The sequence below is a fragment of the Episyrphus balteatus genome, chromosome 3 (genome assembly GCF_945859705.1).
Source record: "Episyrphus balteatus chromosome 3, idEpiBalt1.1, whole genome shotgun sequence".
Lineage (NCBI taxonomy): Eukaryota > Metazoa > Arthropoda > Insecta > Diptera > Syrphidae > Episyrphus > Episyrphus balteatus.
In genome coordinates, this window is record NC_079136.1 from 104,622,501 (window position 1) to 104,630,001 (window position 7,501).

The window sequence follows — 7,501 nt, forward strand, 5'->3', positions numbered from 1 at the left end:
AGTCAATTAAATTATTTTATAGTTTTTAATGTGTGATAAAAACCGCCCCGGTTGTCACCCACTTGGGGGTGACACCCGAAAGCTACCAAGGAGTAATGGGCCTTATCGCAAAAGTAATATCAGTTGTAAATAGAGCCTAACTATTTTTTTCTTAAAGTAGGTATACCTACCCAAGAATCACCCCTTAAATTTAAAAAGTGGAGAAAAAGAGAGATACAAAATGCTAGCTAAAATTAAGCTTGATCTGCGTAGGTACACTGAAAATAATAAATTTCGTAAAATTACGAAAATCGTTTCATACATTACATTTTCGTTGGCCCAACGAAACTTTCGTTAGCTCAACGAAAATATGTAATTTTTCGTAATATGAAAACCTTCATCAATTAATGAAAACGTTTCATACACTTTTTCTCCCCTTTTAGAGTCGAAAAATCCATTTTAATGAAAAGATTCATCATTTAACGAAAAATTTCATACTCATTTTAGAGAATAAAAAAATGAATTCGATCCTTACTTGATCACAATTTTAATTGAGTAACGAAAAAATTCATCAACTTATGAATTTCAACATTGACTAACGAAAATCTTCATCAGTTTATGAATATAAATAATTGGCTTATGAAAATTCTTCATAGACTAATGAAATTTTACATCGGCTTATTAAAAAATACATCAGTTAACGAAAATAAATCGTGGTCTTCCGAAAAAAAGTTAGACTAACGTGTATACAGAGCACGCTGTATTTTCGTTTGTTGTGTTCATTTGTGGTAGTCCCAGTGTATATTCAACCCCCAAAGTGCGAAGATCTATCACGCGGAAATATAAAATACAAAAAATATTGTGCGCTGAAAAAATTTAAAATAATTACCTATGTATTAGAAAAGAAACAACAAACAGAAACAAACAATAAGAAAAATAAGTGGTGTTTAGCTGGTACTTGGACCATTTACTCGAGAATTATACAGGTAAGATAAATAATTGTAACTACCTAACTCCCAATAATTTTGATTATGTTTCATCATTTCAAAAAGAAAAAAGGTTTTTGTCACCGTTCTCAAGAGTGGAAGAGTGGATGAACGATGAGATAGTAAGTACCATTCGATTATTGCTTCCTATATTTGATAAAAAAAACAATATTTTTGTCTCTTATAATATTTTAACTTTTTTTGTTTGTTTTTCTCTTTCTGTTTTATTTCAGATTCCAAAGATGTCATCCTAATGCACTTTATACATGGTACTGGTTCTAAAGGACAATTACATATAAAAGTCCCATGAAGCTTTCTTATATACGTGGAACACCTCAAAAGCCGATCATCAAGCCAACCATTCGTGATCGACATCAAATCCCTGATAAAACTCTTCATATCGCCGGTATAAAGTATTCGTTTACCTCATTCCTTAGAGAACTTTAAAGTTTTTAATGTAATTAATTTAATTTTTGTATTATATGTTTTTAACTTAGGATGATTAAAAATTCAAATTCAAAATTACAATTTTCTTTTTGTATGGTTAAAAATTTTCGCTCCGCTCCACTTTTTTTGAATTTCAGGTTTTTTTATTCCAAAATTTAGGGAAGAAAAATGGACGAAAAAAATCGTAGATTCACGAAAATAAAGTAAGTATAATCTTCTAAAAGAATAATTATTACAAAGAAAAGTTTCGTAAGCTGACAAAAAAATTACGTTGATTTATGAAAATATTCATAAATTCAATGAAAAGTTTCGTTAGCTAACGAATATTTTTTCGTTATTTAATTAAAATATTCATAAAATTTACGAAAAAATTCGTTAGCTTACGAAAGTTCTTTGCATAAATTAATCAAAAAATACATTGACTAACGAAAAATATCACCGTGTTTAATTAAATTTTAGGTCAACTGATGAAAAACTTTCGTAAAGTAATGTAAAAATTCATTGATTCGCGATCAAAAATTTGTATGAAAAACTTCATTAAAATACGACAGTTTTCGTTAGTTGATGAAGTTTTTTATTAACGTATGAAAGCCATTTCGTTGAGCCAATTAAATTTTTCACCGGCTGAAAATTAATTAAATTTTCGTTGGCTCAACGAATTTTTTCGTTGTATTTACGTAAGGATTTGGTTCAGTGTACTCATAGCCGTTGCTAGGATTTCATTTCGGGGGGGGTTAGCTCAGACCAAACAACATTTTTTTTTAGAAATCACAATACTTTGTATCAACTATATGTAACTGCAGTCGATTCTAAATCCCGCTAAATCAAATAGTCATTTGAACTGTGTAGAAGCGAAAAATTTGCCAATATCCTTTTTAAGTATTTTTTAGGAGAGGAATTCGTAGTTAAAAGTTTAAAGAAGCCCTGCTTACGGTAAACGAATTTAAAAATGGCCGAAAATTCAGCGGTATCTCTAGTTTTGTAGGTACAAAGAGTGAAAAATTGGTTGATATAAATTGCGAGCGTAAGCGAGCAAGAAAATTTTTTTTAAGAAACAAATTTTAACCATTCTAAGGCCTTATAAAAAAAATTATTTCGTTTAATTTAATATATAAAACATTGAAAAATGGACTTCATCTTGCACTGAAATTTTGTAGCAGAAAATTGACAGGTACATTCTATCTATTGAGTTCTAAATGAAATTAGCAATACTTAAAAACCAAAATTTTAAATAATCCAAGTTGTTTGACATGAGCTAATTACACTGGCCAACAAGGCTTTTGTTACAGAAACCAGGGTATACTTTTAGGCTGAGCTCGAATCCGAAGTCAGAAAAATTCTATCACATCACGTTTTGGAGATATTCCCGTTAGAAAATCGAAAATGCCTATTTTTACCAGTTTTCACAGTTATTTTTGAGCGTTTAATTTTTTTTTTTTTTAAATTAAATTTGTAACAGTTTCTAAAAGAATTGTGTAAAAATTTGAAAGCGATTGGTACAGAACTTTTCAATATTTATATTATTATTAAAAGCAAATAAATATGAGATGCCCCAAACACTTTGATTTCAAGTTATGATTTCTCAAGGAAGAAAATAGATATTTAAAAGATTTAAACGGATTTAGAGAGACAAAACTTAATTCTTTTAGAAACTGTTACAAATTCAATTTAAAAAAAATAAGTAAACGCTAAAAAATAACCATGAAAATTGGTAAAAAGCGGCATTTTCAACAAATTTTTAACAAAAAAGAAGTTTAATTTTGTTGACCAGTGTTATACTTCACTTTGAAATTTAACAATAAACTGAAATTGTTTAATTTTATAATTTGAAACAAAAGAATGACGGAATGTTGTAAATACAATGCCTTGCAAAAGTTTAATCGCACCATATAAAAATGCTATTTATATAAAACCGAGTATTGCAGCGACACCCTACTATTTTTTTATTAAAGGGGATCAAAAAACAAGAATATTGAGTAGAACTACAGTCTCTGAATAAATCGATACATTTATTTTCGCTTACATACTGGATTTAAGGTTAACATAGAACAAAAGTGGGTAATAAGCAACTGAAGATATCTCGGACAGTAGAAAAGATGTCTGAAAGATTTAAATAGATTTAAGGGTAATATTTCAAAAACGAGTCCGTCTTTGGATTCGAGTTCGGCCACCGAAACCCTTTGAAAAAGCATAGTTTAGTCTCGGCACCAAAAACCCTGCATAAGTGTGGTATTTAAAGGGTTCTTAAAAGAGCATTTTAAGGTGTTAACATAGTGCTTAAGGAAATGGTCAAAGAGATAAAAACTCTTTGTAATGGGTCAAACAATTTTTGTTTTCCTTTATACAAACTTCATCGACAGCTTCTGCAACGATGCAAAATTGGTAGTGATTTTAAGGGAGATTTTCATATAGGTAATCAAATCACTAAAATTCAAAAACAAATCATTTAGTGCTGCACATATTAGACTTGTATATGTTTATAATATAGGTATCTTTTGATTTTCTGAAAAAAACTTCGGGGGGGGTTAAACACCCAAAACCCCCCCCCTTAATACGGCTATGAGTGTACTATGTTCTATTTTTAAATAATGCGTCTTAGTAAGGGTACGCGTACGACAGATCTAACTGATGAGCCCACTGTGTCACTATCGTACCTGGGCGAAACGCGTTGGGGTTGAGGTCACTTGAACTTTAAAATTGAATTATATTCAATCGCTCCACTTAAAATAAAAATAATTTTTATTATTTTGTCTTCGCTATTATATCAGCCTGACCACGGGCATACAATTTCTAAGTGTCTGAATCTAAACAAATTCCCTTAGAATATTAAAATTCACAGTATGTATATTCAATCTGTGAGTTTTATAAAGTGTCGGTAAACACGACCAAAATATTTTTAATTTAATTTTATAAGTATCGGTAATAACTTTAAAAAAAAGGAAAATTTTCTTGTTAAAAGTACAAAAACAATTCTTAGAAAGGTTTTAAACTCCAAACCAAGCATGTAATTTAGTGACAAGAAATTTTCAAAATTATTAGTACGGTTTTTTGAAGGTTTTTTTGTAGGGGAAGTGGGGGCAAGACCGTCTATGGGGCAAGACCGTTTTTGTACTATGTTGTATGAAAAAAATAAAAATTGACAACACTTGTAATATAAAATAAGTGGCTTCTGTTATGATAGATCATGTCTGTAAGTATGAGCAAGTTTGGTTGAAACCACTAAAAGTTACGGTAAATTTTGTATTTTTTCATGAAAAATAATTTTTACTTTTGAAAGTGGAATAATAACTAATTAATAATAACTTAATTTTTTCTTTTTTTATAATAAAAGGTGGGAACCGTTGAAGATTTATCATACGTGTCGGATTATAGGAAAAAAAATCCATTTTAACAGAAAGAAACGGTTTTACTATCAACAGAATTTGACAGGGCGGTCTTACCCACATGCAAGACCGCTTTTGTTATATTTTTTTTCAAAACGTATTATCTTTTGTTCACTATTTTGTATTTTTATTATTATAATGTGAGTTCCTGCAAAGAAACATTATATTATTGGTTTTTAAGGCAGTTAAACACTAAGGTCCATTGCACACATAACCGAGACCGGCTATCCGGCCCGGATACACGGTTTTGTCAAAAAATGAGTATGCTTTCACACACACTCGGAAGCCGGTCGGCTGCAGCTGCAGAACAAGTACTCCAGTCAAAGCGTCATTTGACCTTGCGCTGAGAGGCACTGTGTGTTTTTATTTCATGGATCAATGGGGGTATATTTAAAAGGCTTAAACCCAATTTCTCACCACCTGATCATTCTTTTTAGCGGAGTTATTCACAAAAATGCATTTCTTGGGATATTTTACTTCAAAGCTAATATCTTTTCTCCAGATTGTCGTAGACCAAAAAATAAACACACATTCTCTTCCTTATAATATTCTATCGTTGTATGTAATTTCATTGTATTTGAGTGAGTAAATATAAAATGGCAGCCGTTTAAAGTCAAATTCTTGTTGTTAAAAAACACATTTTTGTCATTATTTCGAAAAAAGCTTATATCATGATTGACATTTTTCTCACTTCCAAATTAAAAAAGTTCTATCACTTTATAGGTGAACTGCTTCTAAACCAATAGTTTAGAAGTTAGATGTAGGTATGTTATTTTACCATTGATGTTTTTGTCAAAATCGAGTTTTGCTAAGCTCGGGTTATTACCGAGAGCCAATTTGATTTTAAAAAGTTAATAAATTAACGTTAGTTTGTTATTTGTTTTTCGCATTGAATTTGACATCTATTTGTCGTGAGTCGTAAACAAGTGTGGAATAAAACTTTGCTTATTTTTGTCGTAGGTGTCATCAATTTGTCGTATGTGTTTGGCTAACAAATAGTTTCTGTGAAAACGTAACATACGTCATCGGCATATTGGAGAAAATTGACTATTATTTGTTTCTGGATTGGAATATTGAAATAATTCTAACATAATTCAATAGACAAATATTTTCTGTATATGTCATGATATTTTAAAAAAATTCACCGTATACAGTTTTCGAGAAAAAAAAATACTTTTCTCCCCACTGTTTCAATCGAATTGGTTCCTCTCTTTTTTCCCCACTGTGTCACTTAACTCAGATTACTTCAGAAATTGATTTTTGACGATTGTATATCAAAATACCATTATGTTTACAACCTTATCTAAAACTTCTTACTTTAACGCCAAATTCTGAAACACCCTGAGAAGTTTTTTTTTGGAACTCACAATTTTCATAGCCTTGGAAATTTCCTTCAAGATAAAAAAAAATTGTGGCGATATCTTTATTTGTTTAGAAAATATTAATTTTGCAAGCAAAAAAGTCAAAACGGGCCACTGTGTGGCGTCTTTAAACTTAATGGATAGTGAATATATTGGGCCTTATCCATAAAAAATAATCAACAAAAAAATGTCAAATAATGTATCTTTTAATAAATGTAGGTAACAATCCCGAATTTATTACACTTCAGAAATTTCCGATGTAGTGAGCTTAGAGCAAGCTGCAATCTACAATCAGAGGCTCATCATAAGTGCATGTGTTAGTGATTAGTAAATAAAACATGCAAAAAAATATATACTACGATACAAAACTAACAATTAACATATATTAATTTTTCAATGTCTGTATAAAATTAATACAGACATTGAAAAACAATTACGATAGTGGTGCACTGGTCCGAAAACTTGTTTTCAATCCCACCTTACTTATATTAAAGTCGATATAAGATGTGTTTAAGTTAAAAAGTTTACACATACGATTAAGAGGTTCATGTATGCCATAGTTTGTTATATGAAAGTCAACGTGTAAAAGTTCAAATCTTCGAAGGTGGTGAGACCCTCCGCGATAATTAATCCCGATACAGGCTAACAAGGTTGGAGCATCAATGTGTCCATTAAGAAGTTGATGGAGAAATATTAGGTCATTACTAACTCGTCTTTGATATAGAGTTTGAATCTGAAGAAGTTGGATCCTTTGTTCATATGGAGGCAGGTTATAAGGATCAGACCAAGGAAGTCCCTTTAGAGCAAATCTTATGAAATTATGTTGAATTGATTCAATACGGCTTTTGTGAATTTCATAAAATGGAGTCCAAACTTGCGAAGCATATTCAAGATGGGGTCGAACGTAACAATTATATAAGGAAAGTGTAACATAGGGGTCATTAAATTCCTTTGCCCAACGTTTTATAACACCGAGCATAGAGTTAGCTTTATTTATAATGTAATTGATGTGTTCAGTGAATTCTAAATTTGAGCTAAAGTGAACACCCAAGTCCCTGAAACGGTCAACTCGACAAAGTTGCTGTTGCAAAATGCAATAATCAAAAACACTCGGAAATCGTTTCCTAGAAAAAGTAATTGTCTGGCATTTAACTGGGTTAAGTGTTAGACCATTTTTTACTTGCGATATAGGTACTATAGGGCAAGTTTAGGATTCGTAAAAAAAATCGAACTCGAGATAACAATTTTACATGACATTACGATGATGGAGAATGCCAAAAAAGTGGGTCCGGCAATTCTGTCTGTCTGTCTGTCTGTCTGTCTGTCTGTCTGTCTGTCTGTCTGT

At 30.9% G+C, this 7,501-nt stretch overlaps 1 long non-coding RNA gene across 1 annotated transcript; it reads left to right on the top strand.

The window, feature by feature from the left end:
* Positions 1-630: 630 nt before the first annotated feature.
* On the top strand, positions 631-1,442 carry LOC129916647 (uncharacterized). The gene is made up of 3 exons (XR_008772523.1): positions 631-965; positions 1,032-1,087; positions 1,199-1,442. It is a non-coding gene; the product is annotated as an uncharacterized LOC129916647 (long non-coding RNA).
* Positions 1,443-7,501: the final 6,059 nt, after the last annotated feature.